We start from the raw sequence: 13,564 nt of genomic DNA, 5'->3' as shown, positions 1-13,564 counted from the left end.
ACGTACGGTACTTCTTATTTGTATGTGTTTACATATATTTTAAATTTTAAGATTTCGCAGCAGTGGTCCTTTTCCTTGCTTTTAAACAATACCAGTTGCCTGGCATCATGCTCATCTTTTAGGCATTAGTAGTGTCTGAATCTCACACCTGCACAAGCATGGGGCTAATATAGACAGACTTCAGTCAGAAACACCTGATCAGCATGCTTTTTCTGGGTCTATGGATACATATACTGTATAACAGGCAGAGGATCAGCAAGACAACTAGGCTATCTGCATTATTTTAGAAGGGAATAAATATGCTCCAGGGTAGCCTATAGTGAATGCCCCCAGCAACAGCAGCTCTCAAGGGCTATTAATAAAGTAATGCATCTGTCCAAGATGGTACAGATGATCTCAGTTCAATAAAGGACACATGAAAGTTTTCTACCTTTCTCACATGGGTGGCTTAAAGGACAACTGAAGCAAGAGGTATATAGATTTTTCAAAGAGCTTCTGTGCACCAGCACCAACTGTGGGCACAGTGCTTGGTGGGGAGAGGGAGGCTGTGTTGATGGCAAGGTGCAACACCCAATGTCAAGATGGTGACCAGAGCAGGGGGAACTACAAGGTCATGGGATCTATAAATGCTCAAACACGACTCATACACCTAGAGACAGGGCTGGTAAGGCTTCAGGGGAGAGTCCTGAGCTGCTTTTTTCTCACTATTCATGATGATGAACACATCCAGTACCTTGAAAAGTTTCAGCGGCTGAGCAGGTATGCCAACAGTACACAATGGGCTAGATTCATGAATTCTGGGTAAAAATGCCAAGGACTTTGAGAGAGAAATCACATTTGTGTGTGCAGGAAGCACATGCGATTCCCCGCAAGCATTTTGCCACATATAGAATATCATTGATAATGCGGCAAAATGCTGCAGATTTGCTACAGAAGTGTGATCCCTCCCTTACCAGTACTGTAGCGCTACTTGTGCAACACACATTACAAACTGTCTTAATTACCTGTAAAATTGCAATGCGCTACCTGCACATGGATATTTTACAGACCAGTTGTGAATCGACCCCAGTGAGTGGTATTGTGTCAAAATGCACCAGCTGGGAGAAAATGTTTGTGTTGGTATAAAAAACCAAACCTGAATTAAGATATCAGGACAGAGGTGCTATAACAAGCCTTAGGCCTTGTTCACATTATGCTTGTTGCCATGTACATTTTAACAACGTGCATAGTAACACGCAAGAGCATCAGAAGTGCATAGACTGCACTGATGTTCAGACTACATGATCTGCGCAGCACTGCTATGCGATATCACGCTGCTGCACACATTTTTTGGCAAAGCACAGCGCTGACCCATTCACTGTAGTGAATGGGATAAGCAGTGTAATGCGCAGCAGCACAGATGGTGTGCGATCACAGGTGTTGCATACCAATCACACAGCCATCTGGGCTTTGAAGTGTGAATGAGGCCTTATTGGTGTTTGGTGCATGAGGCTCATTATTGTAAATAAGATACGAAGACATCTCCTAAGGAAACATGCAAGCAAAAGTTTAAAGAGAATCTGTAACAAAATTTTCAGCCTTATTTCTTCTATCCTATAAGTTCATATACCTGTTCTAATGTGGTCTGGATTACTGCAGCCTTTTCTAGTTGCACTGTCTCTGTAATATATCTAATCTTCTTTTCTTTGTCAACCTTTGTCGACCCAGAGATGAATGCACTGCCTCTGCTGTAACAGGGAGAAGTTATGCATGCCCCCTCCACGCCCCCTGCAGGCTCTGTGTGTGTGCTGTGTGTATGAGTCACAGGCAAGGTCTCTGCTCACAGCCAGCGTGTCTGCCTCACAGAGCTGTGATATTTCAAACGGCTGTGAGTGCAGAAAGGTCAGTTCAAAGCCCAGACAAGCAGCTAAGGCAACAAGTGGAGTAACATTCCAGCAGTCATGAAAAAACAGCAGCCTGTATAAGGCTGATGTGAACATGGGAATTGCTGAAACGGAATGGAAAGGGTTAAGTGAGCTGTGGTACTGGCAGTCTTTTTTGTGTGTTACAGATGCTGTGGAGATCAGCTTACCTCATCAAGGCTGTCGTGAAGCAGAAGAGAGCTGTGAGCCAACCAGCTGCAGCCTGAAGAGGATTGGGTGTAGACTTTTCCCTCCAGCATGCAAGAGCCAATCACGGTGATTGACAGCTGCCCATAAAACTGTTCCTGTCACAGGAGCTGTCACAATTGAGAAGGCGCCGGTTTTCTTGGTCCCGGTGGCTCGGCGGGGCCCTCACCCGACGTTCCGGCAGCTCCGCATCCTGGTGTGACTGTTTCCCCGCCGCCTCCGGCTGTCGCTGGGCCCAGCGGCCTGCTGTGGGCGGAAGTGGGTAGAGCGCAATCTCACTGCGCAGGTCCGGAAGTGGATCGTGCGCTCCAAGGCCCGGATTCCGGATCTGCACCCAGGACCTTCCGGCAAGATGGCGGCCGCGCTTCCTCTGGTCGCAAGAGGAAGCAGAAGCGGCCTTACACCCCACCGCCCGTGCGTTCCAAGCGAACGGGCCAGAACGGAGCCTCAACACAAGTGTCTGGGCAGTGTGCTGCGCCACCAGCAGCGGCTGCGGCCCGCCCAGCTCCGGATTTCGTCGCCCAGGCTCCAGCTTTCATCTCTCCGGGGCCAGCCCCGGCCTGCAACTATCCGGCTCCAGCCCCGGCCTACAGCTCTCCGGCTCCTCCCCCGGCCTACAGTTCTCCGGCTCCAGCCCTGGCATGCAACCCCCCGGCTCCAGCTCCAGTATTCATACCCCCAGCTCCAGCTTGCGGCCCTCCGGCTCTCCATCATCTGGCTCCAGGGTTTCCTCAGGTGGGACCCCCTCCGGCCGTCCAACCTCCTGCTCCAGCGGGTGTTCCTGCGGGTCCAGCAGCTGCCCTTCCAGCACCAGCCATCCCAGTAGGCCGGCCCGGAGGTCAGGCCCAGGCAGCAGCGCAGCAGCAGCTGGGTGAGTGTCTGGGGCCTTTATTAGGCACACAGCCGGATAGGCTGAATACAATGTTTTTGATGTTACAGTCTGTTTTGGGTTTATTGTCTCAGGGCAGGGAGGGGGTCGTGGGACAGGGCTCAGCCACACAAGTTAGTGTAGACCCCCCGCTCCCAGCGCAAGTGACCCCGGTCACTACTAATAGCGCAGCGGTCTGGTTGGGTCATCCCTCCACCACTACACCCCCTTCTGCGCCCGCCCCTCCACCACATTCTCAGGATGGTAGTACAGTGTCCCCGTTGTTTTTACATGCGGGGATGCAGGTACCTGTGTTGGCACCTGGTGTAGCGGAGTCCTCTTACAAAGGGGCCCTCCCGTGTAGCAAATCCCCGCTTGGTTTCCACCTGCCTATGGCAGTGCGCGAAAAAATTTGGCGTTTGGAGTATGTGGACGTTTTGTCATTGTTACCATTAAATAAAGAATTCATTGCAAAAGACAACAATGATGTGGAAAGTGACAGAAGGCGCCCTGTGGCGCGCACTTTCTCGAATTGGTTGCAGGCATTCTGCATATATGCCGGTATTTTATTGGTAAAGCATCCGGATCAGAGTGTGGGACTTTTCCAGCACATTGATACGGTTTTGGAGGCATATAAGAATTATGGGCCGTTGAGCTGGTTCTTATATGATGAGATCTTCAGACAAAAAATGGCAGTACATTCTAATTTGCATTGGGGTGCTAAGGACGTCGAGCTGTGGTTGTCTTTGATGCTGCCGCATAGAGGTCAACCTGGGAAGCCGGCGGTCCAGGGAAGCACCACGCTTAGCAAGGGTGTTTGTTTTGCATTTAATGAGGGACAATGCAAGTTTACAAACTGCAAATTTAAGCACGAATGCTCTTTATGCGCCGGAAATCATTCACTTTCAAAGTGTGTGAAACGGAACTCAGGTCCACAGAATGTTTATGCAAACAGGGAGCCCTTTCTTAAAGGGACCGAGTCCGGTCCGGCTGGAAAGGCTAGTGCCATGGCTAAAGATGCTGCCAGATCAGGCGATAGCTAGTTTCCTTTTCCATGGCTTCAAGGACGGATTTTTTATACCACCTTTTGGGGGACTGGGGTGTGAGAGGGTACAAAATCTAAAATCTGTACAGCAATTCCCTGAGGTAGTGCAATTAAAAATTGAGAAAGAGTTGGAAGCAGGTAGGATAGCTGGTCCGTTTCATGAACCCCCCTTTGCAAATTTTCGCCTGTCCCCTCTCGGTGTCGTACCTAAAAAGGAGCCGGGGGAATTCAGGATTATCCACCATCTTTCGTTCCCAAAGGGGGGTTCATTGAACGATTCCATTCCTGAGGATTTGTCATCAGTGAAGTACACCACTTTTGATCAAGCAGTGTCTCTGGTTAAATCATTTGGGCCAGGGGCCCTTATGGCCAAAACGGACATAAAATCTGCTTTCAGGCTGCTACCCATCTGCCCATTAGGTTTCTCTTCCCTTGGTTTTCAGTTTCGGGATTTCTTTTATTTTGATAGGTGCCTCCCCATGGGGTGTTCTCTGTCCTGCTTGTATTTTGAACGTTTTGCTTCCTTTCTGGAATGTGTTATGCTGTACGAACATGACACGGGTGGGGGGGTGACACACTATCTGGACGATTTTTTATTTGTGGGCGGGAGGGATAGTGAGTTATGTTCTTCTTTATTGCAGACGTTTGTAGAATTAATGGACTACTTTGGAGTTCCTCTCGCACCCGAGAAAACGGTTCCCCCCACCACAGAAATTTGTTTCTTGGGTATCTGTATCGATACCGTCAAGCAAGAGTGCCGCCTCCCAGAAGATAAGATTATAGATTTGCGTAAGCAAATCGACAGACTTTTGTTTAAACAGAAATCGACCGTAAAAGAGATCCAATCGGTACTGGGCTTACTGGCCTTTGCTACCAGAGTGTTGCCCATGGGTAGAGTTTTCTCGCGGCGCCTAGCTCTGTCCATATCCGGGTTGGGGTCACCTGTTTTACAGGTAAGGCTTCCGGCGGAGGTAAAGCACGATCTGCTTGTATGGAAACATTTTCTGGCCTTCTATAACGGACGTACTTTCTGGCAGGCTGATTTTCAGGCTGCTGAGGAATTACACCTGTTAACAGATGCAGCCGGGTCTGTGGGTTTTGGTGCTTTTTGGGAGGGTAGGTGGTGTGCCGAGACCTGGCCAATATCGTGGGTTGAAAAAGGTGCCACAAAATCCATTGTACTTCTCGAATTGTTTCCGGTGTTGGTCGCGTTAGTTTTGTGGGGTGAGCACTTTCAGAACAAACGTATACTGTTACATACTGACAATAAGGGAGTAATGTTTGCGGTTAACTGTTTAACATCTCGGTCTATTTTTGTTCTGAAGGTGCTCCGAAAAATAGTTTTTTACTCATTGCGTTATAACATTTGGTTGAAAGCAGCCTACGTGCCGGGTAAGGAGAATATAATAGCGGATTGCTTACCCCGGCAGCGTTTGCAGGACTTCAGGAGGCTAATACCGGCTGCAGCGCTAGAAGGGGACCTCTGCCCGGAGCAACTGTGGGACGTGATATCGGAGTAGTCTCTTCTATGGTGTCACAATCGGTAGCGCAGAAGACATGGGAGGCGTACTCTGCAGCATGGTCGCATTGGTGCCAGTTTTGTCAGGAGATCTCTATCTCTGCTCTGCTGGATGATGCGGATCTAGTACTGGCCTTTCTATGTGAAGGTCTCCGTGCTCATTGGTCTCATAGTCACATGTGCAAATCATTAGCTGGCATATCATTTTTCAGAAAATTATTTAATGCGCCCCCGGTTAATCGTTACTTTGTAGTCCGCCAGTTTATGAAAGTATTTAAGGCCAATTCCAGGTCAGTCGATCTCAGGCGCCCGATCAGTTTTAATCTACTGGTCGGTCTGACAACGATCTTGCGATCTGTCTGTTCAGATGATTACGAAATTTCCTTGTTTACAACCGCCTTTTGCCTAGCCTTTTTTGCGGCGCTCCGCGTGTCAGAGTTGGTGGCCCCCTCCAAAGCAAAACATTCTCAGTTAGAAGAACATCATGTGAGGGTATGCTCAGATAGGGTGGAGTTATATATATGTAGGTCAAAAATGGATAGAGAGGCTAGAGGTGTGTGGCTGTCTTTGTTTGCCTTGCCGGGGTCTCTGCTGTGTCCGGTTCTTGTTGTCCAGTCTTTTTTATCCGTCCGTGTGTCTTCTGTTTCTTTCTTGTGTCATGCCAATGGTGTACCTGTCACTAAATTTCAATTCTCTACTGTCTTAAAACGCTGTCTGGGCATACTTGGTCTCCAGGAGGAGCGTTTTTCCACCCACTCTTTTCGGATTGGGGCAGCCACTGAAGCTGCTAGGTTGGGCTTGAGTGCAGATTTGATCAAACGGTTAGGCAGGTGGGATTCCAGGCGTTTCATGTTGTATGTTCGTCCTCGTTTATGTGTTTATTAACTATTTGTTTTATTTCAGGCGGGGATAGGAGATCTGTTTGGCTCTGTGGGCATTCTTACATATTTTGGGCTGGTAGGAGAGCTGCTCGCAGACCATATGGTGAGCACTTAGATTTGGAGGGTTTAGGCATTACAGTTTCTTGGAAAGGGGTTAGGGGGTTGCTATGGAAGGGTTTGGTTCCGCTGGTCTCAGAAGCACTCCAGTCCGAGCGGCCGCCTGCGGTGTTGGTGGTCCACTTAGCAGGTAATGATATTGGGAAATTGAGGACCCTGCAGCTAATTCATGACATCAAGACGGATCTCACCACCTTGAAGTCAATGTTACCAGAAACAGTCTTGGTATTTTCGGAGATCGTGTCCCGTTTGAGTTGGTTGGCTAACCCCGAGTCTCTTCACCTTGAAATAATGAGAAAGAAGGTGAATAGACGCATATGCAAGTTCATGCCGGTAGTTCAAGGCTTTGCTTACCGTCACAGGGAGCTGGAAGGTGGGATCAAGGGAATGTATCGTTCTGATGGTGTTCATCTTTCAGATATTGGAATGGATATCTTTAATGTTAACATACAGGAGATGGTGGAACAGGCCGTGGGGGTGGGGGGTGCCAGGCTGTAGGCCTGCCTGGTGGGGAGGTTCTGGACTTTTAAAAGGACAATGGTGGTAGGGATTGTGTCGGGTCCCCAGACCAGCAATCCCCCCTGGCGTTTGGTCGGTTGGTTATGTTATGGTTGTAAACAAACATAAAAGGTAAACAATGGTTATCCCTCCCCCCTTAATCAATAAAAAGAGGCCGCGGCCTGTTAACCGCCTGTTGGTGTCCGAGTTGTTTCTTTAAGGTTTGAATATTGGTAATCCTGTAATGTAATGAGTGTTGAATGCAGTCCCATGAAAAAACAGCAGCCTGTATAAGGCTGATGTGAACATGGGAATTGCTGAAACGGAATGGAAAGGGTTAAGTGAGCTGTGGTACTGGCAGTCTTTTTTGTGTGTTACAGATGCTGTGGAGATCAGCTTACCTCATCAAGGCTGTCGTGAAGCAGAAGAGAGCTGTGAGCCAACCAGCTGCAGCCTGAAGAGGATTGGGTGTAGACTTTTCCCTCCAGCATGCAAGAGCCAATCACGGTGATTGACAGCTGCCCATAAAACTGTTCCTGTCACAGGAGCTGTCACAATTGAGAAGCGAACTGAGCAGCTGCCCGCCCGCCCGCCCTTTTATTTCTTTATGTTGCTGTCGCGGGCCTTGGTGAGATGAGGGGGGGGGGAGGTTCTGGACTTTTAAAAGGACAATGGTGGTAGGGATTGTGTCGGGTCCCCAGACCAGCAATCCCCCCTGGCGTTTGGTCGGTTGGTTATGTTATGGTTGTAAACAAACATAAAAGGTAAACAATGGTTATCCCTCCCCCCTTAATCAATAAAAAGAGGCCGCGGCCTGTTAACCGCCTGTTGGTGTCCGAGTTATTTCTTTAAGGTTTGAATATTGGTAATCCTGTAATGTAATGAGTGTTGAATGCAGTCCCATGTCAGGTTTGAGAGGAGCCACTGCTCTGATGACATATATCCTGTTTGGCGGCCATCTTTATTGTTTACAAAAACAATGAATAAAACAGTGATTTTCAGCAGGGAGCGGTGAAAATGTCACAGAGGGGGCTAGGAGAAGACAACAAAGAGGCTGGTACATTTATTTATGTAAGATTTTCACAGTACAGAATCTCTTTAATGGATCAAATCCGTATCACTTTATATTCAAAATGCTAATTTTCATCCCATAAATGTTATCATTATATATGTACTTTAGGTTATATATTAGTACTCTGAATGATATAGTCAGTTGCACTTGAATCTTTATCTTTTGCTTTTTTAATCTTGCTTTTTATGTCTCAAACTAAGCTATACAAATGTTGGACTTTTAAGTCTGAAGCAAGATTTTCTGAGCTGGAGAAAACAGGCCAGTCTTGGATACTTACCAAGTTTTTATATTGTTAAATGAAGACACAAGATTATTATTAGTGCCTTGAGTATTAATGCAGGTGCGTTGCTATGAAACTCTTTAAGCCACATGACATTTTTCCATTAGCAGATTCTCCAGACTGCATCTGCTCTAGCTTGGGTTTTCCCTGAGGGACAAAACATTTCAAGGGAGGCAAGAGAAGAGGAAAAACAAGCTACCATGACAGATTAATGTGCACTGATTCACCTGCTGTTCATGTCCACTTAATTTTATAATTAGCAAACAAAATAAAAAAGACCGCAAATATACAATAAAACCAACTAAAAAGCAAAGTGTAGCCACCAGACCTCCCCCCCCCCTTCATACATGATCCCCCAATAAACCACAATATCTGTACCTCACTGTCCAAGTATATATCATCACAGTCCCAAATACAATATCAGGGAAGAAAACAACCATCTATGGACAGTGTATGTGGCACCATTACATAACATTATCACATGGTATCAATGAGTACCTGTACCTGTAATAGAATGCGGAAAAGCCGCCACGTGTACTGTCGGCAGGGAGGCTGATTCCGCATCCAGTGCGGCGGTTTGTCCGCGCAGCAACACGTCTGGGTCGGCTGGGATCTCTAGTGCACCTGGAGGGAGAACTACAGTCAGGACCTTTATACTAGCAGGAGATGTATCAGCTGATCAGGACGATCAGCTGATTCCTGCTGGACTCCTGATTGGCTGAGTGGCTCGGGCGGGGCGGCAGAGTCCTGCAACTATATACACTGCTTGCTTGCCAGTTGCTGGTTGTTTGCCGTTGCGAACACTTACGTGGAAGCACTCAGACCTTAGTCAGATCCAACAGTGTGTTAGAACCAGGAGGACCTGGGAATTCACACTGAGCCAGATTACCTCTGTTATTATTGTGTTATACTTCAGACTAGTTCCAGGGAGTCGAGACCACGGACCTCACACCCAAGATTAGGAACTCTGTGTTATCATTCTGTTATACTTCAGACTAGTTCCAGGGTGACGAGACCACGGACCTCACACCCAAGATTAGGAACTCTGTGTTATCATTCTGTTATACTTCAGACTAGTTCCAGGGTGTCGAGACCATGGACCTCACACCCAAGATTAGGAATACTCTGTACCATCATATTATACTCCAGACTAGTTCCAGGGTGTAGAGACCACGGACCTCACACCCAAGACTAGGCATTGTTGATATCTGTTATGACCTATTTGCATTCCTGATTATCCCTCTGCATTCTGATTCGGTACCTACGTATATCTGATTACCTGTTGCCAAACCCTGCTTGCCTTGGATACCGAATCAGTCTTCTGTCTTTTGTACCTTATCTGTCTGTGTGTTGCCGACCCGGCTTGCCCGACCTCGAGAGCTATCTCTCTCCTTAGGAGATAGTGTCCAGACCTGCTAGTGACATCCACCTTCAGGTGTCACTCACGCACAGGTCCTTCCTACCTTCAGCCTGGGACTCCACCCCTTTGGAGGTCTCAGGCTGCTGGAAGGTTTTTGGTACTTCTCAAAAGGCGGTATTGTCCATACTGCTAAAGACCATCTGCTCCTCAGGTGGTCTCACTCAAAGTGTTTACTGTTACACCAAACATTCACACTATATAGGTGTCCAGAGGCTAGTTATACTTGGATTATCTGTGATTCTGCAAATCATCAATAATCAGGTATAATCTGTATTCTTGGCGATACTGCAGATCACCAATAATCAGATTCTCTCTGTGTGCTGACACCGATCGTTATAGAACGGCAGACCAAAACCAAATGGACGCACTGTATAGTCATGTTGAAATCCTGACCACCGCGGTAAACAATCTTTCCGGGGTAATTTTGAACCAACAGACCCAGATCAGCCAACTATTTGGGGCTATTCAGGAACTTCAATCAGCTATACACTCAGTGTGATCTCCTCCAGTCACGGACATTCGTATGTCCATATCTGAAAAGTTTTCTGGCCATAGATCTGACTTTCGAAATTTCAGAAATCGGGTATTATCTTATTTTGAGTTGAGGCCTACCTCGTCAGGGACTGAGGCCCAAAGGGTAACGTTTATTAAGACCCTGCTGTCAGGCGATTCCCAAATGTGGGCATATAGCCTACATGCTGAGCATGAGGCATTATCATCAGTTCAGGAATTTTTTAAGGCCATGGCTATTATATATGATGACCCGGATATTTCGTCTACTGCTGAGAGGAAGCTCAGGATGCTCAGACAGGGTCGTAAATCGTTGGAGGTTTACGCCGCTGAGTTTAGGAAGTGGGCTGTCTCGGCTAGATGGGGAGCATATTCTCTATTAGACCGTTTTTGGCAATCCATGACGTAATGATAGGACATCCTGAGCCCAAATCTGTAGATGAGGCCATTTCTTTGGCCATGCAGATAGAGTCGTGGTAGGGATGCTATAAGGTCTCTCTCAGACGACTCTTCTCGATCTTCGTCACCCTCTGACGAGCCGATGCAAAACGGATATTCAGGGCTGAGTCAGGTGAAGAAGAGTCACAGAAGGCCAAGAAAACGCGATCTGTATGGTGCTAAGGGGCCAGGAGAATGCTGCCGCCTGGGGTTGGTCAACACCATAGGCGAGCAGTCTTTACCTCTAAACAATGATCGTCTGCTCCTTCCCTGCTCTATTACATGGGAGGGTCAGACTAGTTCTGCAGAAGCCGTTGTGGACTCCGGTTCTGCAGCAAACCTCATTGATTACGATTTTGTAAAAAAAATTGGGGATACCCTTATTCCCACTGGACCGGCAGATTCTGGTCACTGCAGTGGATGACTCTCCGTTGCAGAGTGGTCAATCTCTTTTCCAAACCCCCTTGTTGTCATGTTGTTTAAGGGCATTGCATAAAGAGAAATTACAATTCCTGGTCCTGCCAATGGTAAACTCTACCGTTGTTCTTGGTATGCCCTGGTTACAACTCCACTCTCCGCAGATTGACTGGGCTTCGGGGCGGCTACTGAAATGGTCAGCCCATTGTCATCGGCATTGTTTGGGGAGAGTTGAGGTTGGTACTACCACGACACAGGTCGGGAGAGTGGCAGTGCAGTGTGCGGATTTTTCTGATGGGTTCTGTCCCTCACGGTCACCTCGTACGCACATACCAGGTAGTAAAGATTCTAAAGCAGACGCTCTATACAGGGGTTTTAAGTCTAAGACCATTCTACCTCAGCATGACCTGGCACCTGCTCACAGTGCCAAAACCACTGGTAAATGGTTTACTGACCATGGTATTACTGTGCTCAATTGGCCTGCCAACTGAATGACTTATTCTTTCATATCAAGGTGAATTAAAAGTCATTCTCTCTAACTCCCCTCTAGAGCAGGAATGTGAATGGGTCCTAATGAGTTTACGACCCGGCCTGTTTGTCCAGGCCTAGCTAGTATCACCTTTGAAATGGATTTGCGAGCTATGTGAATGGCTCTGGTTTTAGGGTTTATTGCTGCTCTCAGGAAACATAAACAAACATTCACATCCCCCCCAGTGCAGGGGTTGTGAGATGGAAAAACACTCATTTTCTAAAAGCAGGCTTATTAATTTAAAGGGGTACTCCAGAACCGATGTTGTGCGCAATTTTGTACGATTGCGCCGACTGCGTGGTTCCGCTGCTGAACCCAACCATCACAGTACACACCTAGCCGCTCACTCCGCTCTTCCAATGAACTTTGCCTGACTGCCCCCCGCATCACCCAGTCCCATGCATGCCTCCAGGACTTCTCAAGAGCTGCTCTAACACTATGGAACTCCCTACCTCCACCCATTAGGGCAGCCCCCTCCTTCAACATCTTCAAGAAGGCCCTCACAACTCACCTTTTCACTCTGGCCTACTACCCCTCACAAGTGCTCTAAACCCACAGATGAACTCTGGTCCCTACCTTTCGTGTCCCTATCTCTCCCTCTAGATTGTAAGCCTTTGGGCAGGGTCCTCCTCCATTTGTGTCCTACCTGATCATGCACCTCCATTACTGTGAACCCATGCTATGCATTTAAGTGAACCGAACTTGCCTAATCTCCATGCTCCATCCAGTGACTGACTAAGCATTACCTTGTACTCACACTGTGCTGTGTGATCTGGTTTTTCTTGTATTCAGGTATTATCATATTGCTGTATGTCACTCCTAAATATTGTCTGTAATCTAAACTAATGTCCAGCGCTGCGTAATATGTTGGCGCTTTATAAATACAATAAATAAATAAACCCCAGGTAAGTAGCGATTCCATTTATTTTTACTGCTCAGGGTCCCTTTAAATAAGATTTATCATTTTCTAAAACTCTAAATTTGTTATTCTTGGCTAATTATCTCAAGGCCGAGTACCCTCTGAAACCATCAGAAGTACCCACTGGGGTACCACATGTTGAGAACCTAGGCTCTAGAACACTTTGTCTAATGTTCTACTCAACGTCTCCTTGTTCCCCTGCAGGCTTCCCTCTTCATATCTCCCGACACAGGAGACTTTAGAAATCTTCAGGAGTCCGAATCCTCCCAAAGACAGGTGGCTCTGTACTGTGCAAGCGCGAGTGCAGGAGAGAGGGCGCTCGGGCGTGCACAGTGCGGAGCAGCCCCAGCCCATCTTCGGGATCCTGAGTGCTTCTGAAGACCTCTGAAGCCCAGCCAAAGCGGAAGAGAGCAGTCTATGACTGTTCGGTCGTAGCCCGCGAGGGAACGTTGGGACCGTGAGGAGAAGGCTCCATAGAACCCAGGGCCTTCCCTCTCCTTAGGTAAATATCTGTTTTTTGTTTTCAATTCAACTTCTGACTCCCTTTAAATGTAAGCTTACATTTTCCACCAATGTGCTACAAGAAATTGATTTTTATATGGATGGAAGCTGCTCCTCTCCTTCAGACAGTACTGGAGCTGTGTCAAGACATTTGATATTACATCTCAGTCTACAAGTCAATATACAGACAGGATTAAAGCCACATTAGTGAATGCAAAACTGACTGATCAAAACTGACTGATCAGTTTAATAGCAAAAAAGCCATAAAATTCCACCTGTCCTGGTGTATCCTGGTGTATGGACGTATAAAATGTGGGATTCCCAAAAAACTGCAAAGACTTACGGTAAATACGTCATGGTCTTTCTGCTTGTGCACATTGGTAGGGCTAATTGTAATATCTGGAACTGATTTGATTGGCAATTCACAGAATTCGCAGGACAT

The sequence above is a fragment of the Hyperolius riggenbachi genome, chromosome 2, assembly GCF_040937935.1.
Source record: "Hyperolius riggenbachi isolate aHypRig1 chromosome 2, aHypRig1.pri, whole genome shotgun sequence".
Classification (NCBI taxonomy): domain Eukaryota; kingdom Metazoa; phylum Chordata; class Amphibia; order Anura; family Hyperoliidae; genus Hyperolius; species Hyperolius riggenbachi.
The sequence above is the reverse complement of the archived record's forward strand: the minus strand, read 5'-3'. Positions refer to the sequence as shown.